Raw genomic sequence first — 26,640 nt, 5'->3', positions numbered from 1 at the left:
TTTTCTAGGAAACGTTCTAGATGAATGCTTATTAGCCTTTGTCAGTATGTACTTTTTGCAAAGTGTCTCTGTGGCGCAATTGGTTAGTGTGTACGGCTATTAACCAAAAGGTTGGTGGTTAAATTCTACCCAGGGACGTAATTGACCTTGTGATCAGATTTTGGTGATATTTAAGTAGACAAGTCAAAATTTCAAACCCCCTCTTATTGTGTAGGGTACCTAGCCTTCTCTGATGTAATCAGAGTTAGATTTGATTCAGTGATTTTATTAAAACAGCTAGGAAGCACAATTTAGCAGTGGGTTGCAGAGAAAAAGAAATATGCTGGCAAAAAAATCCAATTGAGTGATTAAACAGCTCTTCATTTCTGGCTTTATTTTTATGCTAACAAATTTGTTCTCTGAAAAGTGTCCACAAAGCCAAGTCTCTGATTAACACCTTTGTAGGGATGGTTTTTCACCTATTACTAAATTAAACTTGCTTCATTGGAAAGGCAGCAAGATGCATCCTCATTTCAATGTCTACTGAAATAATACAGGTTGACACCAGGAAACATTAACGCCACTGCATCCTTGCTGCTTTCTCATGTGGAAGTCTGTTTAATGTGAAAACAAGGTGATATCTAATTAGCACACAGGTAAGGAATTAAGAAAATCTTTATTTAAGGGTGAAGATGTTTCTCACAAAATCGTTGCCCCAATGCATCATTGAAATTCAAGCTGGAAAGATGATTTTAATATATCACTTGTACATTTTGTATTGCTCTTCTGGTGACAATGTAGTTTGTTTTTGTCAATTACCATTTTAATAATAGGGTAAAGAAAATTAAGTGGATTTTTGAAAGAAAACAATACTGTCAATATACTATCAAAACAAATTAAAATGGTAAAAGTTATTGTACTTTAAGTAAAAATAAAAGATCCAAAATATCAATCCCAGTTTTGGATTACTTTAATTAACAAAAAAAATGCATATAGCAAAGGATAGTTTCAATCTGCCTACCTCTGGGTTATGGGCCCAGCATGCTTCCATTGCAGTACTCTGCTGCACATGTAAGTGCAAGAGATCCTGAAGCACTCACTCATCATGGGAAAGTACCAATGTGTTTCTTCATTGGTTGATGGAAGAAACATCTTACAAAAACTCTCCAGATTATTGACATTTTAAAGTTTTTCTAGGAAACGTTCTAGATGAATGCTTATTAGCCTTTGTCAGTATGTACTTTTGCAAAGTGTCTCTGTGGCGCAATTGGTTAGTGTGTAAGGCTATTAACCAAAAGGTTGGTGGTTCAATCCCACCCAGCGACGTAATTGACCTTGTGATCATATTTTGGTGATATTTAAGTAGACAAGTCAAAATTTCAAACCCCATCTTATTGTGTAGGGTACCTGGCCTTCTCTGATGTTATCAGAGTTAGATTTGATTCAGTGGTTTTATAAAAAACAGCTAGGAAGCACAATTTAGCAGTGGGTTGCAGAGAAAAAAAATATGCTGGCAAAAAAATCCAATTGAGTGATTAAACAGCTCTTCATTTTCTGGTTTATTTTTATGCTAACAAATTTGTTCTCTGAAAAGTGTCCACAAAGCCAAGTCTCTGATTAACACCTTTGTAGGGATGGTTTTTCACCTATTACTAAATTAAACTTGCTTCATTGGAAAGGCAGCAAGATGCATCCTCATTTCAATGTCTACTGAAATAATACAGGTTGACACCAGGAAACATTAACGCCACTGCATCCTTGCTGCTTTCTCATGTGGAAGTCTGTTTAATGTGAAAACAAGGTGATATCTAATTAGCACACAGGTAAGGAATTAAGAAAATCTTTATTTAAGGGTGAAGATGTTTCTCACAAAATCGTTGCCCCAATGCATCATTGAAATTCAAGCTGGAAAGATGATTTTAATATATCACTTGTACATTTTGTATTGCTCTTCTGGTGACAATGTAGTTTGTTTTTGTCAATTACCATTTTAATAATAGGGTAAAGAAAATTAAGTGGATTTTTGAAAGAAAACAATACTGTCAATATACTATTAAAACAAATTAAAATGGTAAAAGTTATTGTACTTTAAGTAAAAATAAAAGAGCAAAAATATCAATCCCAGTTTTGGATTACTTTAATTAACAAAAAAAAATGCATATAGCAAAGGATAATTTCAATCTGCCTACCTCTGGGTTATGGGCCCAGCATGCTTCCATTGCAGTACTCTGCTGCACATGTAAGTGCAAGAGATCCTGAAGCACTCACTCATCATGGGAAAGTACCAATGTGTTTCTTCGTTGGTTGATGGAAGAAACATCTTACAAAAACTCTCCAGATTATTGACTTTTTAAAGTTTTTCTAGGAAACGTTCTAGATGAATGCTTATTAGCCTTTGTCAGTATGTACTTTTGCAAAGTGTCTCTGTGGCGCAATTGGTTAGTGTGTAAGGCTATTAACAAAAGGTTGGTGGTTCAATCCCACCCAGGAATGTAATTGACCTTGTGATCTGATTTTGGTGATATTTAAGTAGACAAGTCAAAATTTCAAACCCCCTCTTATTGTGTAGGGTACCTGGCCTTCTCTGATGTAATCAGAGTTAGATTTGATTCAGTGATTTTATAAAAAACAGCTAGGAAGCACAATTTAGCAGTGGGTTGCAGATAAAAAAAATATGCTGGCAAAAAAATACAATTGAGTGATTAAACAGCTCTTCATTTTCTGGCTTTATTTTTATGCTAACAAATTTGTTCTCTGAAAAGTGTCCACAAAGCCAAGTCTCTGATTAACACCTTTGTAGGGATGGTTTTTCACCTATTACTAAATTAAACTTGCTTCATTGGAAAGGCAGCAAGATGCATCCTCATTTCAATGTCTACTGAAATAATACAGGTTGACACCAGGAAACATTAACGCCACTGCATCCTTGCTGCTTTCTCATGTGGAAGTCTGTTTAATGTGAAAACAAGGTGATATCTAATTAGCACACAGGTAAGGAATTAAGAAAATCTTTATTTAAGGGTGAAGATGTTTCTCACAAAATCGTTGCCCCAATGCATCATTGAAATTCAAGCTGGAAAGATGATTTTAATATATCACTTGTACATTTTGTATTGCTCTTCTGGTGACAATGTAGTTTGTTTTTGTCAATTACCATTTTTTTTAATAATAGGGTAAAGAAAATTAAGTGGATTTTTGAAAGAAAACAATACTGTCAATATACTATCAAAACAAATTAAAATGGTAAAAGTTATTGTACTTTAAGTAAAAATAAAAGAGCCAAAATATCAATCCCAGTTTTGGATTACTTTAATTAACAAAAAAAATGCATATAGCAAAGGATAGTTTCAATCTGCCTACCTCTGGGTTATGGGCCCAGCATGCTTCCATTGCAGTACTCTGCTGCACATGTAAGTGCAAGAGATCCTGAAGCACTCACTCATCATGGGAAAGTACCAATGTGTTTCTTCATTGGTTGATGGAAGAAACATCTTACAAAAACTCTCCAGATTATTGACTTTTTAAAGTTTTTCTAGGAAACGTTCTAGATGAATGCTTATTAGCCTTTGTCAGTATGTACTTTTGCAAAGTGTCTCTGTGGCGCAATTGGTTAGTGTGTAAGGCTATTAACCAAAAGGTTGGTGGTTCAATCCTACCCAGGGACGTAATTGACCTTGTGATCAGATTTTGGTGATATTTAAGTAGACAAGTCAAAATTTCAAACCCCATCTTATTGTGTAGGGTACCTGGCCTTCTCTGATGTAATCAGAGTTAGATTTGATTCATTGATTTTATAAAAACAGCTAGGAAGCACAATTTAGCAGTGGTTTGCAGAAAAAAAAAATATGCTGGCAGAAAAATCCAATTGAGTGATTAAACAGGTCTTCATTTTCTGGCTTTATTTTTATGCTAACAAATTTGTTCTCTGAAAAGTGTCCACAAAGCCAAGTCTCTGATTAACACCTTTGTAAGGATGGTTTTTCACCTATTACTAAATTAAAATTGCTTCATTGGAAAGGCAGCAAGATGCATCCTCATTTCAATGTCTACTGAAATAATACAAGTTGACACCAGGAAACATTAACGCCACTGCATCCTTGCTGCTTTCTCATGTGGAAGTCTGTTTAATGTGAAAACAAGGTGATATCTAATTATCACACAGGTAAGGAATTAAGAAAATCTTTATTTAAGGGTGAAGATGTTTCTCACAAAATCGTTGCCCTAATGCATCATTGAAATTCAAGCTGGAAAGATGATTTTAATATATCACTTGTACATTTTGTATTGCTCTTCTGGTGACAATGTAGTTTGTTTTTGTCAATTACCATTTTAATAATAGGGTAAAGAAAATTAAGTGGATTTTTGAAAGAAAACAATACTGTCAATATACTATCAAAACAAATTAAAATGGTAAAAGTTATTGTACTTTAAGTAAAAATAAAAGAGCCAAAATATCAATCCCAGTTTTGGATTACTTTAATTAACAAAAAAAATGCATATAGCAAAGGATAGTTTCAATCTGCCTACCTCTGGGTTATGGGCCCAGCATGCTTCCATTGCAGTACTCTGCTGCACATGTAAGTGCAAAAGATCCTGAAGCACTCACTCATCATGGGAAAGTACCAATGTGTTTCTTCATTGGTTGATGGAAGAAACATCTTACAAAAACTCTCCAGATTATTGACTTTTTAAAGTTTTTCTAGGAAACGTTCTAGATGAATGCTTATTAGATTTTGTCAGTATGTACTTTGGCAAAGTGTCTCTGTGGCGCAATTGGTTAGTGTGTAAGGCTATTAACCAAAAGGTTGGTGGTTCAATCCCACCCAGGGACGTAATTGACCTTGTGTTCAGATTTTGGTGATCTTTAAGTAGACAAGTCAAAATTTCAAACCCCCTCTTATTGTGTAGGGTACCTGGCCTTCTCTGATGTTATCAGAGTTAGATTTGATTCAGTGATTTTATAAAAAAAACAGCTAGGAAGCACAATTTAGCAGTGGGTTGCAGAGAAAAAAAAATATGCTGGCAAAAAAATCCAATTGAGTGATTAAACAGCTCTTCATTTTCTGGTTTATTTTTATGCTAACAAATTTGTTCTCTGAAAAGTGTCCACAAAGCCAAGTCTCTGATTAACACCTTTGTAGGGATGGTTTTTCACCTATTACTAAATTAAACTTGCTTCATTGGAAAGGCAGCAAGATGCATCCTCATTTCAATGTCTACTGAAATAATACAAGTTGACACCAGGAAACATTAACGCCACTGCATCCTTGCTGCTTTCTCATGTGGAAGTCTGTTTAATGTGAAAACAAGGTGATATCTAATTAGCACACAGGTAAGGAATTAAGAAAATCTTTATTTAAGGGTGAAGATGTTTCTCACAAAATCGTTGCCCCAATGCATCATTGAAATTCAAGCTGGAAAGATGATTTTAATATATCACTTGTACATTTTGTATTGCTCTTCTGGTGACAATGTAGTTTGTTTTTGTCAATTACCATTTTAATAATAGGGTAAAGAAAATTAAGTGGATTTTTGAAAGAAAACAATACTGTCAATATACTATCAAAACAAATTAAAATGGTAAAAGTTATTGTACTTTAAGTAAAAATAAAAGAGCCAAAATATCAATCCCAGTTTTGGATTACTTTAATTAACAAAAAAAATGCATATAGCAAAGGATAGTTTCAATCTGCCTACCTCTGGGTTATGGGCCCAGCATGCTTCCATTGCAGTACTCTGCTGCACATGTAAGTGCAAAAGATCCTGAAGCACTCACTCATCATGGGAAAGTACCAATGTGTTTCTTCATTGGTTGATGGAAGAAACATCTTACAAAAACTCTCCAGATTATTGACTTTTTAAAGTTTTTCTAGGAAACGTTCTAGATGAATGCTTATTAGATTTTGTCAGTATGTACTTTTGCAAAGTGTCTCTGTGGTGCAATTGGTTAGTGTGTAAGGCTATTAACCAAAAGGTTGGTGGTTCAATCCCACCCAGGGACGTAATTGACCTTGTGTTCAGATTTTGGTAATCTTTAAGTAGACAAGTCAAAATTTCAAACCCCCTCTTATTGTGTAGGGTACCTGGCCTTCTCTGATGTTATCAGAGTTAGATTTGATTCAGTGATTTTATAAAAAAACAGCTAGGAAGCACAATTTAGCAGTGGGTTGCAGAGAAAAAAAATATGCTGGCAAAAAAATCCAATTGAGTGATTAAACAGCTCTTCATTTTCTGGTTTATTTTTATGCTAACAAATTTGTTCTCTGAAAAGTGTCCACAAAGCCAAGTCTCTGATTAACACCTTTGTAGGGATGGTTTTTCACCTATTACTAAATTAAACTTGCTTCATTGGAAAGGCAGCAAGATGCATCCTCATTTCAATGTCTACTGAAATAATACAGGTTGACACCAGGAAACATTAACGCCACTGCATCCTTGCTGCTTTCTCATGTGGAAGTCTGTTTAATGTGAAAACAAGGTGATATCTAATTAGCACACAGGTAAGGAATTAAGTAAATCTTTATTTAAGGGTGAAGATGTTTCTCACAAAATCGTTGCCCCAATGCATCATTGAAATTCAAGCTGGAAAGATGATTTTAATATATCACTTGTACATTTTGTATTGCTCTTCTGGTGACAATGTAGTTTGTTTTTGTCAATTACCATTTTAATAATAGGGTAAAGAAAATTAAGTGGATTTTTGAAAGAAAACAATACTGTCAATATACTATTAAAACAAATTAAAATGGTAAAAGTTATTGTACTTTAAGTAAAAATAAAAGAGCCAAAATATCAATCCCAGTTTTGGATTACTTTAATTAACAAAAAAAAAGCATATAGCAGAGGATATTTTCAATCTGCCTACCTCTGGGTTATGGGCCCAGCATGCTTCCATTGCTGTACTCTGCTGCACATGTAAGTGCAAGAGATCCTGAAGCACTCACTCATCATGGGAAAGTACCAATGTGTTTCTTCGTTGGTTGATGGAAGAAACATCTTACAAAAACTCTCCAGATTATTGACTTTTTAAAGTTTTTCTAGGAAACGTTTTAGATGAATGCTTATTAGCCCTTGTCAGTATATACTTTTGCAATGTGTCTCTGTGGCGCAATCAGTTAGTGTGTACGGCTATTAACCAAAAGGTTGGTGGTTCAATCCCACCCAGGTACGTAATTGACCTTGTTATCAGATTTTGGTGATCTTTAAGTAGACAAGTCAAAATTTCAAACCCCCTGTTATGGTGTAGGGTACCTGGCCTTCTCTGATGTAATCAGAGTTAGATTTGATTCAGTGATTTTATAAAAACAGCTAGGAAGCACAATTTAGCAGTGGGTTGCAGAGAAAAAGAAATATGCTGGCAGAAAAATCCAATTGAGTGATTAAACAGCTCTTCATTTTCTGGCTTTATTTTTATGCTAACAAATTTGTTCTCTGAAAAGTGTCCACAAAGCCAAGTCTCTGATTAACACCTTTGTAGGGATGGTTTTTCACCTATTACTAAATTAAACTTGCTTCATTGGAAAGGCAGCAAGATGCATCCTCATTTCAATGTCTACTGAAATAATACAGGTTGACACCAGGAAACATTAACGCCACTGCATCCTTGCTGCTTTCTCATGTGGAAGTCTGTTTAATGTGAAAACAAGGTGATATCTAATTAGCACACAGGTAAGGAATTACGAAAATCTTTATTTAAGGGTGAAGATGTTTCTCACAAAATTGTTGCCCCAATGCATCATTGAAATTCAAGCTGGAAAGATGATTTTAATATATCACTTGTACATTTTGTATTGCTCTTCTGGTGACAATGTAGTTTTTTTTGTCAATTACCATTTTAATAACAGGGTAAAGAAAATTAAGTGGATTTTTGAAAGAAAACTATACTGTCAATATACTATTAAAACAAATTAAAATGGTAAAAGTTATTGTACTTTAAGTAAAAATAAAAGAGCAAAAATATCAATCCCAGTTTTGATTACTTAAATTAACAAAAAAAATGCATATAGCAAAGGATAGTTTCAATCTGCCTACCTCTGGGTTATGGGTCCAGCATGCTTCCATTGCAGTACTCTGCTGCACATGTAAGTGCAAGAGATCCTGAAGCACTCACTCATCATGGGAAAGTACCAATGTGTTTATTCGTTGGTTGATGGAAGAAACATCTTACAAAAACTCTCCAGATTATTGATTTTTTAATGTTTTTCTAGGAAACGTTCTAGATGTATGCTTATTAGCCTTTGTCAGTATGCACTTTTTGCAAAGTGTCTCTGTGGCGCAATCGGTTAGTGTGTTCGGCTATTAACCGAAAGGTTGGTGGTTCAATCCCACCCAGGGACGTGATTAAACTTGTGATCAGATTTTGGTGATATTTAAGTAGACAAGTCAAAATTTCAAACCCCCTCTTATGGTGTAGGGTACATGGCCTTCTCTGATGTAATCAGAGTTAGATTTGATTCAGTGATTTTATAAAAAAAACAGCTAGGAAGCACAATTTAGCAGTGGGTTGCAGAGAAAAAAAATATGCTGGCAGAAAAATCCAATCGAGTGATTTAACAGCTCTTCATTTTCTGGCTTTATTTTTATGCTAACAAATTTGTTCTCTGAAAAGTGTCCACAAAGCCAAGTCTCTGATTAACACCTTTGTAAGGATGGTTTTTCACCTATTACTAAATTAAACTTGCTTCATTGGAAAGGCAGCAAGATGCATCCTCATTTCAATGTCTACTGAAATAGAACAAGTTGACACCAGGAAACATTAACGCCACTGCTTCCTTGCTGCTTTCTCATGTGGAAGTCTGTTTAATGTGAAAACAAGGTGATATCTAATTAGCACACAGGTAAGGAATTAAGAAAATCTTTATTTAAGGGTGAAGATGTTTCTCACAAATTTGTTGACCCAATGCATCATTGAAATTCAAGCTGGAAAGATGATTTTAATATATCACTTGTACATTTTGTATTGCTCTTCTGGTGACAATGTAGTTTGTTTTTGTCAATTACCATTTTAATAATAGGGTAAAGAAAATAAAGTGGATTTTTGAAAGAAAACAATACTGTCAATATACTATTAAAACAAATTAAAATGGTAAAAGTTATTGTACTTTAAGTAAAAATAAAAGAGCCATAATATCAATCCCAGTTTTGGATTACTTTAATTAACAAAAAAAAAATGCATATAGCAGAGGATAGTTTCAATCTGCCTACCTCTGGGTTATGGGCCCAGCATGCTTCCATTGCTGTACTCTGCTGCACATGTAAGTGCAAGAGATCCTGAAGCACTCACTCATCATGGGAAAGTACCAATGTGTTTCTTCGTTGGTTGATAGAAGAAACATCTTTCAAAAACGCTCCAGATTATTGACTTTTTTAAGTTTTTCTAGGAAACGTTTTAGATGAATGCTTATTAGCATTTGTCAGTATGTACTTTCGCAAAGTGTCTCTGTGGCGCAATCAGTTAGTGTGTACGGCTATTAACCAAAAGGTTGGTGGTTCAATCCCACCCAGGGACGTAATTGACCTTGTTATCAGATTTTGGTGATCTTTAAGTAGACAAGTCAAATTTCATACCCCCTGTTATGGTGTAGGGTACCTGGCCTTCTCTGATGTAATCAGAGTTAGATTTGATTCAGTGATTTTATAAAAACATCTAGGAAGCACAATTTAGCAGTGGGTTGCAGAGAAAAAGAAATATGCTGGCAAAAAAATCAAATTGCGTGATTAAACAGCTCTTCATTTTCTGGCTTTATTTTTATGCTAACAAATTTGTTCTCTGAAAAGTGTCCACAAAGCCAAGTCTCTGATTAACACCTTTGTAGGGATGGTTTTTCACCTATTACTAAAATAAACTTGCTTCATTGGAAAGGCAGCAAGATGTATCCTCATTTCAATGTCTACTGAAATAATACAGGTTGACACCAGGAAACATTAACGCCACTGCATCCTTGCTGCTTTCTCATGTGGAAGTCTGTTTAATGTGAAAACAAGGTGATATCTAATTAGCACACAGGTAAGGAATTAAGAAAATCTTTATTTAAGGGTGAAGATGTTTCTCACAAATTTGTTGACCCAATGCATCATTGAAATTCAAGCTGGAAAGATGATTTTAATATATCACTTGTACATTTTGTATTGCTCTTCTGGTGACAATGTAGTTTGTTTTTGTCAATTACCATTTTAATAATAGGGTAAAGAAAATTAAGTGGATTTTTGAAAGAAAACAATACTGTCAATATACTATTAAAACAAATTAAAATGGTAAAAGTTATTGTACTTTAAGTAAAAATAAAAGAGCCAAAATATCAATCCCAGTTTTGGATTACTTTAATTAACAAAAAAAAATGCATATAGCAGAGGATAGTTTCAATCTGCCTACCTCTGGGTTATGGGCCCAGCATGCTTCCATTGCTGTACTCTGCTGCACATGTAAGTGCAAGAGATCCTGAAGCACTCACTCATCATGGGAAAGTACCAATGTGTTTCTTCGTTGGTTGATAGAAGAAACATCTTACAAAAACTCTCCAGATTATTGACTTTTTTAAGTTTTTCTAGGAAACGTTTTAGATGAATGCTTATTAGCATTTGTCAGTTTGTACTTTTGCAAAGTGTCTCTGTGGCGCAATCAGTTAGTGTGTACGGCTATTAACCAAAAGGTTAGTGGTTCAATCCCACCTAGGGACGTAATTGACCTTGTTATCAGATTTTGGTGATCTTTAAGTAGACAAGTCAAATTTCATACCCCCTGTTATTGTGTAGGGTACCTGGCCTTCTCTGATGTAATCAGAGTTAGATTTGATTCAGTGATTTTATAAAAAAAAGCTAGGAAGCACAATTTAGCAGTGGGTTGCAGAGAAAAAAAATATGCTGGCAGAAAAATCCAATTGAGTGATTAAACAGCTCTTTATTTTCTGGCTTTATTTTTATGCTAACAAATTTGTTCTCTGAAAAGTGTCCACAAAGCCAAGTCTCTGATTAACACCTTTGTAAGGATGGTTTTTCACCTATTACTAAATTAAACTTGCTTCATTGGAAAGGCAGCAAGATGCATCCTCATTTCAATGTCTACTGAAATAATACAGGTTGACACCAGGAAACATTAACGCCACTGCATCCTTGCTGCTTTCTCATGTGGAAGTCTGTTTAATGTGAAAACAAGGTGATATCTAATTAGCACACAGGTAAGGAATTAAGAAAATCTTTATTTAAGGGTGAAGATGTTTCTCACAAAATCGTTGCCCCAATGCATCATTGAAATTCAAGCTGGAAAGATGATTTCAATATATCACTTGTACATTTTGTATTGCTCTTCTGGTGACAATGTAGTTTGTTTTTGTCAATTACCATTTTAATAATAGTGTAAAGAAAATTAAGTGGATTTTTGAAAGAAAACAATACTGTCAATATACTATTAAAACAAATTAAAATGGTAAAAGTTATTGTACTTTAAGTAAAAATAAAAGAGCCAAAATATCAATCCCAGTTTTGGATTACTTTAATTAACAAACAAAAAAATGCATATAGCAGAGGATAGTTTCAATCTGCCTACCTCTGGGTTATGGGCCCAGCATGCTTCCATTGCTGTACTCTGCTGCACATGTAAGTGCAAGAGATCCTGAAGCACTCACTCATCATGGGAAAGTACCAATGTGTTTCTTCGTTGGTTGATAGAAGAAACATCTTACAAAAACTCTCCAGATTATTGACTTTATTAAGTTTTTCTAGGAAACGTTTTAGATGAATGCTTATTAGCCTTTGTCAGTATGTACTTTTGCAAAGTGTCTCTGTGGCACAATCAGTTAGTGTGTACGGCTTTTAACCAAAAGGTTGGTGGTTCAATCCCACCCAGGGACGTAATTGACCTTGTCATCAGATTTTGGTGATATTTAAGTAGACAAGTCAAAATTTCAAACCCCCTCTTATTGTGTAGGGTACCTGGCCTTCTCTGATGTAATCAGAGTTAGATTTGATTCAGTGATTTTATAAAAACATCTAGGAAGCACAATTTAGCAGTGGGTTGCAGAGAAAAAGAAATATGCTTGCAAAAAAATCAAATTGCTTGATTTAACAGCTCTTAATTTTCTTGCTTTATTTTTATGCTAACAAATTTGTTCTCTGAAAAGTGTCCACAAAGCCAAGTCTCTGATTAACACCTTTGTAGGGATGGTTTTTCACCTATTACTAAATTAAACTTGCTTCATTGGAAAGGCAGCAAGATGCATCCTCATTTCAATGTCTACTGAAATAATACAGGTTGACACCAGGAAACATTAACGCCACTGCATCCTTGCTGCTTTCTCATGTGGAAGTCTGTTTAATGTGAAAACAAGGTGATATCTAATTAGCACACAGGTAAGGAATTACGAAAATCTTTATTTAAGGGTGAAGATGTTTCTCACAAAATTGTTGCCCCAATGCATCATTGAAATTCAAGCTGGAAAGATGATTTTAATATATCACTTGTACATTTTGTATTGCTCTTCTGGTGACAATGTAGTTTGTTTTGTCAATTACCATTTTAATAACAGGGTAAAGAAAATTAAGTGGATTTTTGAAAGAAAACTATACTGTCAATATACTATTAAAACAAATTAAAATGGTAAAAGTTATTGTACTTTAAGTAAAAATAAAAGAGCAAAAATATCAATCCCAGTTTTGATTACTTAAATTAACAAAAAAAATGCATATAGCAAAGGATAGTTTCAATCTGCCTACCTCTGGGTTATGGGTCCAGCATGCTTCCATTGCAGTACTCTGCTGCACATGTAAGTGCAAGAGATCCTGAAGCACTCACTCATCATGGGAAAGTACCAATGTGTTTATTCGTTGGTTGATGGAAGAAACATCTTACAAAAACTCTCCAGATTATTGATTTTTTAATGTTTTTCTAGGAAACGTTCTAGATGTATGCTTATTAGCCTTTGTCAGTATGCACTTTTTGCAAAGTGTCTCTGTGGCGCAATCGGTTAGTGTGTTCGGCTATTAACCGAAAGGTTGGTGGTTCAATCCCACCCAGGGACGTGATTAAACTTGTGATCAGATTTTGGTGATATTTAAGTAGACAAGTCAAAATTTCAAACCCCCTCTTATGGTGTAGGGTACATGGCCTTCTCTGATGTAATCAGAGTTAGATTTGATTCAGTGATTTTATAAAAAAAACAGCTAGGAAGCACAATTTAGCAGTGGGTTGCAGAGAAAAAAAATATGCTGGCAGAAAAATCCAATCGAGTGATTTAACAGCTCTTCATTTTCTGGCTTTATTTTTATGCTAACAAATTTGTTCTCTGAAAAGTGTCCACAAAGCCAAGTCTCTGATTAACACCTTTGTAAGGATGGTTTTTCACCTATTACTAAATTAAACTTGCTTCATTGGAAAGGCAGCAAGATGCATCCTCATTTCAATGTCTACTGAAATAGAACAAGTTGACACCAGGAAACATTAACGCCACTGCTTCCTTGCTGCTTTCTCATGTGGAAGTCTGTTTAATGTGAAAACAAGGTGATATCTAATTAGCACACAGGTAAGGAATTAAGAAAATCTTTATTTAAGGGTGAAGATGTTTCTCACAAATTTGTTGACCCAATGCATCATTGAAATTCAAGCTGGAAAGATGATTTTAATATATCACTTGTACATTTTGTATTGCTCTTCTGGTGACAATGTAGTTTGTTTTTGTCAATTACCATTTTAATAATAGGGTAAAGAAAATAAAGTGGATTTTTGAAAGAAAACAATACTGTCAATATACTATTAAAACAAATTAAAATGGTAAAAGTTATTGTACTTTAAGTAAAAATAAAAGAGCCATAATATCAATCCCAGTTTTGGATTACTTTAATTAACAAAAAAAAAATGCATATAGCAGAGGATAGTTTCAATCTGCCTACCTCTGGGTTATGGGCCCAGCATGCTTCCATTGCTGTACTCTGCTGCACATGTAAGTGCAAGAGATCCTGAAGCACTCACTCATCATGGGAAAGTACCAATGTGTTTCTTCGTTGGTTGATAGAAGAAACATCTTACAAAAACTCTCCAGATTATTGACTTTATTAAGTTTTTCTAGGAAACGTTTTAGATGAATGCTTATTAGCCTTTGTCAGTATGTACTTTTGCAAAGTGTCTCTGTGGCACAATCAGTTAGTGTGTACGGCTTTTAACCAAAAGGTTGGTGGTTCAATCCCACCCAGGGACGTAATTGACCTTGTCATCAGATTTTGGTGATATTTAAGTAGACAAGTCAAAATTTCAAACCCCCTCTTATTGTGTAGGGTACCTGGCCTTCTCTGATGTAATCAGAGTTAGATTTGATTCAGTGATTTTATAAAAACATCTAGGAAGCACAATTTAGCAGTGGGTTGCAGAGAAAAAGAAATATGCTTGCAAAAAAATCAAATTGCTTGATTTAACAGCTCTTAATTTTCTTGCTTTATTTTTATGCTAACAAATTTGTTCTCTGAAAAGTGTCCACAAAGCCAAGTCTCTGATTAACACCTTTGTAGGGATGGTTTTTCACCTATTACTAAATTAAACTTGCTTCATTGGAAAGGCAGCAAGATGCATCCTCATTTCAATGTCTACTGAAATAATACAGGTTGACACCAGGAAACATTAACGCCACTGCATCCTTGCTGCTTTCTCATGTGGAAGTCTGTTTAATGTGAAAACAAGGTGATATCTAATTAGCACACAGGTAAGGAATTACGAAAATCTTTATTTAAGGGTGAAGATGTTTCTCACAAAATTGTTGCCCCAATGCATCATTGAAATTCAAGCTGGAAAGATGATTTTAATATATCACTTGTACATTTTGTATTGCTCTTCTGGTGACAATGTAGTTTGTTTTGTCAATTACCATTTTAATAACAGGGTAAAGAAAATTAAGTGGATTTTTGAAAGAAAACTATACTGTCAATATACTATTAAAACAAATTAAAATGGTAAAAGTTATTGTACTTTAAGTAAAAATAAAAGAGCAAAAATATCAATCCCAGTTTTGATTACTTAAATTAACAAAAAAAATGCATATAGCAAAGGATAGTTTCAATCTGCCTACCTCTGGGTTATGGGTCCAGCATGCTTCCATTGCAGTACTCTGCTGCACATGTAAGTGCAAGAGATCCTGAAGCACTCACTCATCATGGGAAAGTACCAATGTGTTTATTCGTTGGTTGATGGAAGAAACATCTTACAAAAACTCTCCAGATTATTGATTTTTTAATGTTTTTCTAGGAAACGTTCTAGATGTATGCTTATTAGCCTTTGTCAGTATGCACTTTTTGCAAAGTGTCTCTGTGGCGCAATCGGTTAGTGTGTTCGGCTATTAACCGAAAGGTTGGTGGTTCAATCCCACCCAGGGACGTGATTAAACTTGTGATCAGATTTTGGTGATATTTAAGTAGACAAGTCAAAATTTCAAACCCCCTCTTATGGTGTAGGGTACATGGCCTTCTCTGATGTAATCAGAGTTAGATTTGATTCAGTGATTTTATAAAAAAAACAGCTAGGAAGCACAATTTAGCAGTGGGTTGCAGAGAAAAAAAATATGCTGGCAGAAAAATCCAATCGAGTGATTTAACAGCTCTTCATTTTCTGGCTTTATTTTTATGCTAACAAATTTGTTCTCTGAAAAGTGTCCACAAAGCCAAGTCTCTGATTAACACCTTTGTAAGGATGGTTTTTCACCTATTACTAAATTAAACTTGCTTCATTGGAAAGGCAGCAAGATGCATCCTCATTTCAATGTCTACTGAAATAGAACAAGTTGACACCAGGAAACATTAACGCCACTGCTTCCTTGCTGCTTTCTCATGTGGAAGTCTGTTTAATGTGAAAACAAGGTGATATCTAATTAGCACACAGGTAAGGAATTAAGAAAATCTTTATTTAAGGGTGAAGATGTTTCTCACAAATTTGTTGACCCAATGCATCATTGAAATTCAAGCTGGAAAGATGATTTTAATATATCACTTGTACATTTTGTATTGCTCTTCTGGTGACAATGTAGTTTGTTTTTGTCAATTACCATTTTAATAATAGGGTAAAGAAAATAAAGTGGATTTTTGAAAGAAAACAATACTGTCAATATACTATTAAAACAAATTAAAATGGTAAAAGTTATTGTACTTTAAGTAAAAATAAAAGAGCCATAATATCAATCCCAGTTTTGGATTACTTTAATTAACAAAAAAAAAATGCATATAGCAGAGGATAGTTTCAATCTGCCTACCTCTGGGTTATGGGCCCAGCATGCTTCCATTGCTGTACTCTGCTGCACATGTAAGTGCAAGAGATCCTGAAGCACTCACTCATCATGGGAAAGTACCAATGTGTTTCTTCGTTGGTTGATAGAAGAAACATCTTTCAAAAACGCTCCAGATTATTGACTTTTTTAAGTTTTTCTAGGAAACGTTTTAGATGAATGCTTATTAGCATTTGTCAGTATGTACTTTCGCAAAGTGTCTCTGTGGCGCAATCAGTTAGTGTGTACGGCTATTAACCAAAAGGTTGGTGGTTCAATCCCACCCAGGGACGTAATTGACCTTGTTATCAGATTTTGGTGATCTTTAAGTAGACAAGTCAAATTTCATACCCCCTGTTATGGTGTAGGGTACCTGGCCTTCTCTGATGTAATCAGAGTTAGATTTGATTCAGTGATTTTATAAAAACATCTAGGAAGCACAATTTAGCAGTGGGTTGCAGAGAAAAAGAAATATGCTGGCAAAAAAATCAAATTGCGTGATTAAACAGCTCTTCATTTTCTGGCTTTATTTTTATGCTAACAAATTTGTTCTCTGAAAAGTGTCCACAAAGCCAAGTCTCTGATTAACACCTTTGTAGGGATGGTTTTTCACCTATTACTAAAATAAACTTGCTTCATTGGAAAGGCAGCAAGATGTATCCTCATTTCAATGTCTACTGAAATAATACAGGTTGACACCAGGAAACATTAACGCCACTGCATCCTTGCTGCTTTCTCATGTGGAAGTCTGTTTAATGTGAAAACAAGGTGATATCTAATTAGCACACAGGTAAGGAATTAAGAAAATCTTTATTTAAGGGTGAAGATGTTTTCTCACAAAATCGTTGCCCCAATGCATCATTGAAATTCAAGCTGGAAAGATGATTTTAATATATCACTTGTACATTTTGTATTGCTCTTCTGGTGACAATGTAGTTTGTTTTTGTCAATTACCATTTTAATAATAGGGTAAAGAAAATGAAGTGGATTTTTGAAAGAAAACAATACTGTCAATATACTATTAAAACAAATTAAAATGGTAAAAGTTATTGTACTTTAAGTAAAAATAAAAGAGACAAAATATCAATCCCAGTTTTGGATTACTTTAATTAACAAAAAAAAAATGCATATAGCAGAGGATAGTTTCAATCTGCCTACCTCTGGGTTATGGGCCCAGCATGCTTCCATTGCAGTACTCTGCTGCACATGTAAGTGCAAGAGATCCTGAAGCACTCACTCATCATGGGAAAGTACCAATGTGTTTCTTCATTGGTTGATGGAAGAAACATCTTACAAAAACTCTCCAGATTATTGACTTTTTAAAGTTTTTCTAGGAAACGTTTTAGATGAATGCTTATTAGCCTTTGTCAGTAATGACTTTTGCAAAGTGTCTCTGTGGCGCAATCAGTTAGTATGTACGGCTATTAACCATAAGGTTGGTGGTTCAATCCCACCCAGGGACCTAATTTCCCTTGTTATCAGATTTTGGTGATCTTTAAGTAGACAAGTCAAAATTTCAAACCCCCTGTTACGGTGTAGGGTACCTGGCCTTCTCTGATGTAATCAGAGTTAGATTTGATTCAGTGATTTTATAAAAACAGCTAGGAAGCACAATTTAGCAGTGGGTTGCAGAGAAAAAAAATATGCTGGCAGAAAAATCCAATTGAGTGATTAAACAGCTCTTCATTTTCTGGCTTTATTTTTATGCTAACAAATTTGTTCTCTGAAAAGTGTCCACAAAGCCAAGTCTCTGATTAACACCTTTGTAAGGATGGTTTTTCACCTATTACTAAATTAAACTTGCTTAATTGGAAAGGCAGCAAGATGCATCCTCATTTCAATGTCTACTGAAATAATACAAGTTGACACCAGGAAACATTAACGCCACTGCATCCTTGCTGCTTTCTCATGTGGAAGTCTGTTTAATATGAAAACAAGGTGATATCTAATTAGCACACAGGTAAGGAATTAAGAAAATCTTTATTTAAGGGTGAAGATGTTTCTCACAAAATCGTTGCCCCAATGCATCATTGAAATTCAAGCTGGAAATATGATTTTAATATATCACTTGTACATTTTGTATTGCTCTTCTGGTGACAATGTAGTTTGTTTTTGTCAATTACCATTTTAATAATAGGGTAAAGAAAATGAAGTGGATTTTTGAAAGAAAACAATACTGTCAATATACTATTAAAACAAATTAAAATGGTAAAAGTTGTTGTACTTTAAGTAAAAATAAAAGAGCCAAAATATCAATCCCAGTTTTGGATTACTTTAATTAACAAAAAAAATGCATATAGCAGAAGATAGTTTCAATCTGCCTACCTCTGGGTTATGGGCCCAGCATGCTTCCATTGCTGTACTCTGCTGCACATGTAAGTGCAAGAGATCCTGAAGCACTCACTCATCATGGGAAAGTACCAATGTGTTTCTTCGTTGGTTGATGGAAGAAACATCTTACAAAAACTCTCCAGATTATTGACTTTTTAAAGTTTTTCTAGGAAACGTTTTAGATGAATGCTTATTAGCCTTTGTCAGTATATACTTTTGCAAAGTGTCTCTGTGGCGCAATCAGTTAGTATGTACGGCTATTAAGCAAAAGGTTGGTGGTTCAATCCCACCCAGGGACCTAATTGACCTTGTTATCAGATTTTGGTGATCTTTAAGTAGACAAGTCAAAATTTCAAACCCCCTGTTATGGTGTAGGGTACCTGGCCTTCTCTGATGTAATCAGAGTTAGATTTGATTCAGTGATTTTATAAAAACAGCTAGGAAGCACAATTTAGCAGTGGTTTGCAGAGAAAAAAAATATGCTGGCAGAAAAATCCAATTGAGTGATTAAACAGCTCTTTATTTTCTGGCTTTATTTTTATGCTAACAAATTTGTTCTCTGAAAAGTGTCCACAAAGCCAAGTCTCTGATTAACACCTTTGTAAGGATGGTTTTTCACCTATTACTAAATTAAACTTGCTTCATTGGAAAGGCAGCAAGATGCATCCTCATTTCAATGTCTACTGAAATAATACAGGTTGACACCAGGAAACATTAACGCCACTGCATCCTTGCTGCTTTCTCATGTGGAAGTCTGTTTAATGTGAAAACAAGGTGATATCTAATTAGCAAACAGGTAAGGAATTAAGAAAATCTTTATTTAAGGGTGAAGATGTTTCTCACAAAATCGTTGCCCCAATGCATCATTGAAATTCAAGCTGGAAAGATGATTTTAATATATCACTTGTACATTTTGTATTGCTCTTCTGGTGACAATGTAGTTTGTTTTTGTCAATTACCATTTTAATAATAGGGTAAAGAAAATTAAGTGGATTTTTGAAAGTAAACAATACTGTCAATATACTATTAAAACAAATTAAAATGGTAAAAGTTATTGTACTTTAAGTAAAAATAAAAGAGCCAAAATATCAATCCCAGTTTTGGATTACTTTAATTAACAAACACAAAAATGCATATAGCAGAGGATAGTTTCAATCTGCCTACCTCTGGGTTATGGGCCCAGCATGCTTCCATTGCTGTACTCTGCTGCACATGTAAGTGCAAGAGATCCTGAAGCACTCACTCATCATGGGAAAGTACCAATGTGTTTCTTCGTTGGTTGATAGAAGAAACATCTTACAAAAACTCTCCAGATTATTGACTTTTTTAAGTTTTTCTAGGAAACGTTTTAGATGAATGCTTATTAGCATTTGTCAGTATGGACTTTTGCAAAGTGTCTCTGTGGTGCAATCAGTTAGTGTGTACGGCTATTAACCAAAAGGTTGGTGGTTCAATCCCACCCAGGGACGTAATTGACCTTGTTATCAGATTTTGGTGATCTTTAAGTAGACAAGTCAAATTTCATACCCCCTGTTATGGTGTAGGGTACCTGGCCTTCTCTGATGTAATCAGAGTTAGATTTGATTCAGTGATTTTATAAAAACATCTAGGAAGCACAATTTAGCAGTGGGTTGCAGAGAAAAAGAAATATGCTGGCAAAAAAAATCAAATTGCGTGATTAAACAGCTCTTCATTTTCTGGCTTTATTTTTATGCTAACAAATTTGTTCTCTGAAAAGTGTCCACAAAGCCAAGTCTCTGATTAACACCTTTGTAGGGATGGTTTTTCACCTATTACTAAATTAAACTTGCTTCATTGGAAAGGCAGCAAGATGTATCCTCATTTCAATGTCTACTGAAATAATACAGGTTGACACCAGGAAACATTAACGCCACTGCATCCTTGCTGCTTTCTCATGTGGAAGTCTGTTTAATGTGAAAACAAGGTGATATCTAATTAGCACACAGGTAAGGAATTAAGAAAATCTTTATTTAAGGGTGAAGATGTTTCTCACAAAATTGTTGACCCAATGCATCATTGAAATTCAAGCTGGAAAGATGATTTTAATATATAACTTGTACATTTTGTATTGCTCTTCTGGTGACAATGTAGTTTGTTTTTGTCAATTACCATTTTAATAATAGGGTAAAGAAAATGAAGTGGATTTTTGAAAGAAAACAATACTGTCAATATACTATTAAAACAAATTAAAATGGTAAAAGTTATTGTACTTTAAGTAAAAATAAAAGAGACAAAATATCAATCCCAGTTTTGGATTACTTTAATTAACAAAAAAAAATGCAAATAGCAGAGGATAGTTTCAATCTGCCTACCTCTGGGTTATGGGCCCAGCATGCTTCCATTGCAGTACTCTGCTGCACATGTAAGTGCAAGAGATCCTGAAGCACTCACTCATCATGGGAAAGTACCAATGTGTTTCTTCGTTGGTTGATGGAAGAAACATCTTACAAAAACTCTCCAGATTATTGACTTTTTAAAGTTTTTCTAGGAAACGTTTTAGATGAATGCTTATTAGCCTTTGTCAGTATGAACTTTTGCAAAGTGTCTCTGTGGCGCAATCAGTTAGTATGTACGGCTATTAACCATAAGGTTGGTGGTTCAATCCCACCCAGGGACCTAATTGACCTTGTTATCAGATTTTGGTGATCTTTAAGTAGACAAGTCAAAATTTCAAACCCCCTGTTATGGTGTAGGGTACCTGGCCTTCTCTGATGTAATCAGAGTTAGATTTGATTCAGTGATTTTATAAAAACAGCTAGGAAGCACAATTTAGCAGTGGGTTGCAGAGAAAAAAAATATGCTGGCAGAAAAATCCAATTGAGTGATTAAACAGCTCTTCATTTTCTGGCTTTATTTTTATGCTAACAAATTTGTTCTCTGAAAAGTGTCCACAAAGCCAAGTCTCTGATTAACACCTTTGTAAGGATGGTTTTTCACCTATTACTAAATTAAACTTGCTTAATTGGAAAGGCAGCAAGATGCATCCTCATTTCAATGTCTACTGAAATAATACAAGTTGACACCAGGAAACATTAACGCCACTGCATCCTTGCTGCTTTCTCATGTGGAAGTCTGTTTAATATGAAAACAAGGTGATATCTAATTAGCACACAGGTAAGGAATTAAGAAAATCTTTATTTAAGGGTGAAGATGTTTCTCACAAAATCGTTGCCCCAATGCATCATTGAAATTCAAGCTGGAAATATGATTTTAATATATCACTTGTACATTTTGTATTGCTCTTCTGGTGACAATGTAGTTTGTTTTTGTCAATTACCATTTTAATAATAGGGTAAAGAAAATGAAGTGGATTTTTGAAAGAAAACAATACTGTCAATATACTATTAAAACAAATTAAAATGGTAAAAGTTGTTGTACTTTAAGTAAAAATAAAAGAGCCAAAATATCAATCCCAGTTTTGGATTACTTTAATTAACAAAAAAAAATGCATATAGCAGAAGATAGTTTCAATCTGCCTACCTCTGGGTTATGGGCCCAGCATGCTTCCATTGCTGTACTCTGCTGCACATGTAAGTGCAAGAGATCCTGAAGCACTCACTCATCATGGGAAAGTACCAATGTGTTTCTTCGTTGGTTGATGGAAGAAACATCTTACAAAAACTCTCCAGATTATTGACTTTTTAAAGTTTTTCTAGGAAACGTTTTAGATGAATGCTTATTAGCCTTTGTCAGTATATACTTTTGCAAAGTGTCTCTGTGGCGCAATCAGTTAGTATGTACGGCTATTAACCAAAAGGTTGGTGGTTCAATCCCACCCAGGGACCTAATTGACCTTGTTATCAGATTTTGGTGATCTTTAAGTAGACAAGTCAAAATTTCAAACCCCCTGTTATGGTGTAGGGTACCTGGCCTTCTCTGATGTAATCAGAGTTAGATTTGATTCAGTGATTTTATAAAAATAGCTAGGAAGCACAATTTAGCAGTGGTTTGCAGAGAAAAAAAATATGCTGGCAGAAAAATCCAATTGAGTGATTAAACAGCTCTTTATTTTCTGGCTTTATTTTTATGCTAACAAATTTGTTCTCTGAAAAGTGTCCACAAAGCCAAGTCTCTGATTAACACCTTTGTAAGGATGGTTTTTCACCTATTACTAAATTAAACTTGCTTCATTGGAAAGGCAGCAAGATGCATCCTCATTTCAATGTCTACTGAAATAATACAGGTTGACACCAGGAAACATTAACGCCACTGCATCCTTGCTGCTTTCTCATGTGGAAGTCTGTTTAATGTGAAAACAAGGTGATATCTAATTAGCAAACAGGTAAGGAATTAAGAAAATCTTTATTTAAGGGTGAAGATGTTTCTCACAAAATCGTTGCCCCAATGCATCATTGAAATTCAAGCTGGAAAGATGATTTTAATATATCACTTGTACATTTTGTATTGCTCTTCTGGTGACAATGTAGTTTGTTTTTGTCAATTACCATTTTAATAATAGGGTAAAGAAAATTAAGTGGATTTTTGAAAGTAAACAATACTGTCAATATACTATTAAAACAAATTAAAATGGTAAAAGTTATTGTACTTTAAGTAAAAATAAAAGAGCCAAAATATCAATCCCAGTTTTGGATTACTTTAATTAACAAACACAAAAATGCATATAGCAGAGGATAGTTTCAATCTGCCTACCTCTGGGTTATGGGCCCAGCATGCTTCCATTGCTGTACTCTGCTGCACATGTAAGTGCAAGAGATCCTGAAGCACTCACTCATCATGGGAAAGTACCAATGTGTTTCTTCGTTGGTTGATAGAAGAAACATCTTACAAAAACTCTCCAGATTATTGACTTTTTTAAGTTTTTCTAGGAAACGTTTTAGATGAATGCTTATTAGCATTTGTCAGTATGGACTTTTGCAAAGTGTCTCTGTGGTGCAATCAGTTAGTGTGTACGGCTATTAACCAAAAGGTTGGTGGTTCAATCCCACCCAGGGACGTAATTGACCTTGTTATCAGATTTTGGTGATCTTTAAGTAGACAAGTCAAATTTCATACCCCCTGTTATGGTGTAGGGTACCTGGCCTTCTCTGATGTAATCAGAGTTAGATTTGATTCAGTGATTTTATAAAAACATCTAGGAAGCACAATTTAGCAGTGGGTTGCAGAGAAAAAGAAATATGCTGGCAAAAAAAATCAAATTGCGTGATTAAACAGCTCTTCATTTTCTGGCTTTATTTTTATGCTAACAAATTTGTTCTCTGAAAAGTGTCCACAAAGCCAAGTCTCTGATTAACACCTTTGTAGGGATGGTTTTTCACCTATTACTAAATTAAACTTGCTTCATTGGAAAGGCAGCAAGATGTATCCTCATTTCAATGTCTACTGAAATAATACAGGTTGACACCAGGAAACATTAACGCCACTGCATCCTTGCTGCTTTCTCATGTGGAAGTCTGTTTAATGTGAAAACAAGGTGATATCTAATTAGCACACAGGTAAGGAATTAAGAAAATCTTTATTTAAGGGTGAAGATGTTTCTCACAAAATTGTTGACCCAATGCATCATTGAAATTCAAGCTGGAAAGATGATTTTAATATATAACTTGTACATTTTGTATTGCTCTTCTGGTGACAATGTAGTTTGTTTTTGTCAATTACCATTTTAATAATAGGGTAAAGAAAATGAAGTGGATTTTTGAAAGAAAACAATACTGTCAATATACTATTAAAACAAATTAAAATGGTAAAAGTTATTGTACTTTAAGTAAAAATAAAAGAGACAAAATATCAATCCCAGTTTTGGATTACTTTAATTAACAAAAAAAAATGCAAATAGCAGAGGATAGTTTCAATCTGCCTACCTCTGGGTTATGGGCCCAGCATGCTTCCATTGCAGTACTCTGCTGCACATGTAAGTGCAAGAGATCCTGAAGCACTCACTCATCATGGGAAAGTACCAATGTGTTTCTTCGTTGGTTGATGGAAGAAACATCTTACAAAAACTCTCCAGATTATTGACTTTTTAAAGTTTTTCTAGGAAACGTTTTAGATGAATGCTTATTAGCCTTTGTCAGTATGAACTTTTGCAAAGTGTCTCTGTGGCGCAATCAGTTAGTATGTACGGCTATTAACCATAAGGTTGGTGGTTCAATCCCACCCAGGGACCTAATTGACCTTGTTATCAGATTTTGGTGATCTTTAAGTAGACAAGTCAAAATTTCAAACCCCCTGTTATGGTGTAGGGTACCTGGCCTTCTCTGATGTAATCAGAGTTAGATTTGATTCAGTGATTTTATAAAAACAGCTAGGAAGCACAATTTAGCAGTGGGTTGCAGAGAAAAAAAATATGCTGGCAGAAAAATCCAATTGAGTGATTAAACAGCTCTTCATTTTCTGGCTTTATTTTTATGCTAACAAATTTGTTCTCTGAAAAGTGTCCACAAAGCCAAGTCTCTGATTAACACCTTTGTAAGGATGGTTTTTCACCTATTACTAAATTAAACTTGCTTAATTGGAAAGGCAGCAAGATGCATCCTCATTTCAATGTCTACTGAAATAATACAAGTTGACACCAGGAAACATTAACGCCACTGCATCCTTGCTGCTTTCTCATGTGGAAGTCTGTTTAATATGAAAACAAGGTGATATCTAATTAGCACACAGGTAAGGAATTAAGAAAATCTTTATTTAAGGGTGAAGATGTTTCTCACAAAATCGTTGCCCCAATGCATCATTGAAATTCAAGCTGGAAATATGATTTTAATATATCACTTGTACATTTTGTATTGCTCTTCTGGTGACAATGTAGTTTGTTTTTGTCAATTACCATTTTAATAATAGGGTAAAGAAAATGAAGTGGATTTTTGAAAGAAAACAATACTGTCAATATACTATTAAAACAAATTAAAATGGTAAAAGTTGTTGTACTTTAAGTAAAAATAAAAGAGCCAAAATATCAATCCCAGTTTTGGATTACTTTAATTAACAAAAAAAAATGCATATAGCAGAAGATAGTTTCAATCTGCCTACCTCTGGGTTATGGGCCCAGCATGCTTCCATTGCTGTACTCTGCTGCACATGTAAGTGCAAGAGATCCTGAAGCACTCACTCATCATGGGAAAGTACCAATGTGTTTCTTCGTTGGTTGATGGAAGAAACATCTTACAAAAACTCTCCAGATTATTGACTTTTTAAAGTTTTTCTAGGAAACGTTTTAGATGAATGCTTATTAGCCTTTGTCAGTATATACTTTTGCAAAGTGTCTCTGTGGCGCAATCAGTTAGTATGTACGGCTATTAACCAAAGGGTTGGTGGTTCAATCCCACCCAGGGACCTAATTGACCTTGTTATCAGATTTTGGTGATCTTTAAGTAGACAAGTCAAAATTTCAAACCCCCTGTTATGGTGTAGGGTACCTGGCCTTCTCTGATGTAATCAGAGTTAGATTTGATTCAGTGATTTTATAAAAATAGCTAGGAAGCACAATTTAGCAGTGGTTTGCAGAGAAAAAAAATATGCTGGCAGAAAAATCCAATTGAGTGATTAAACAGCTCTTTATTTTCTGGCTTTATTTTTATGCTAACAAATTTGTTCTCTGAAAAGTGTCCACAAAGCCAAGTCTCTGATTAACACCTTTGTAAGGATGGTTTTTCACCTATTACTAAATTAAACTTGCTTCATTGGAAAGGCAGCAAGATGCATCCTCATTTCAATGTCTACTGAAATAATACAGGTTGACACCAGGAAACATTAACGCCACTGCATCCTTGCTGCTTTCTCATGTGGAAGTCTGTTTAATGTGAAAACAAGGTGATATCTAATTAGCACACAGGTAAGGAATTAAGAAAATCTTTATTTAAGGGTGAAGATGTTTCTCACAAAATCGTTGCCCCAATGCATCATTGAAATTCAAGCTGGAAAGATGATTTTAATATATCACTTGTACATTTTGTATTGCTCTTCTGGTGACAATGTAGTTTGTTTTTGTCAATTACCATTTTAATAATAGGGTAAAGAAAATTAAGTGGATTTTTGAAAGTAAACAATACTGTCAATATACTATTAAAACAAATTAAAATGGTAAAAGTTATTGTACTTTAAGTAAAAATAAAAGAGACAA

The 26,640-nt window shown here is 34.5% G+C and overlaps 3 non-coding genes across 3 annotated transcripts; all 3 read left to right on the top strand.

Moving 5' to 3' along the window:
* Positions 1-8,242: 8,242 nt before the first annotated feature.
* TRNAN-AUU (transfer RNA asparagine (anticodon AUU)) lies at positions 8,243-8,316 on the top strand. The gene has a single exon. It is a non-coding gene; the product is annotated as a tRNA-Asn (tRNA).
* A 4,603-nt stretch (positions 8,317-12,919) lies between these two features.
* TRNAN-AUU (transfer RNA asparagine (anticodon AUU)) lies at positions 12,920-12,993 on the top strand. Its single transcript has one exon. It is a non-coding gene; the product is annotated as a tRNA-Asn (tRNA).
* A 2,265-nt stretch (positions 12,994-15,258) lies between these two features.
* TRNAN-AUU (transfer RNA asparagine (anticodon AUU)) lies at positions 15,259-15,332 on the top strand. The gene has a single exon. It is a non-coding gene; the product is annotated as a tRNA-Asn (tRNA).
* The last annotated feature ends 11,308 nt before the right edge of the window (positions 15,333-26,640 follow it).

Source organism: Pseudophryne corroboree, unplaced genomic scaffold (assembly GCF_028390025.1).
Source record: "Pseudophryne corroboree isolate aPseCor3 unplaced genomic scaffold, aPseCor3.hap2 scaffold_401, whole genome shotgun sequence".
Lineage (NCBI taxonomy): Eukaryota > Metazoa > Chordata > Amphibia > Anura > Myobatrachidae > Pseudophryne > Pseudophryne corroboree.
This window is presented reverse-complemented; position numbering and strand designations above follow the sequence as displayed.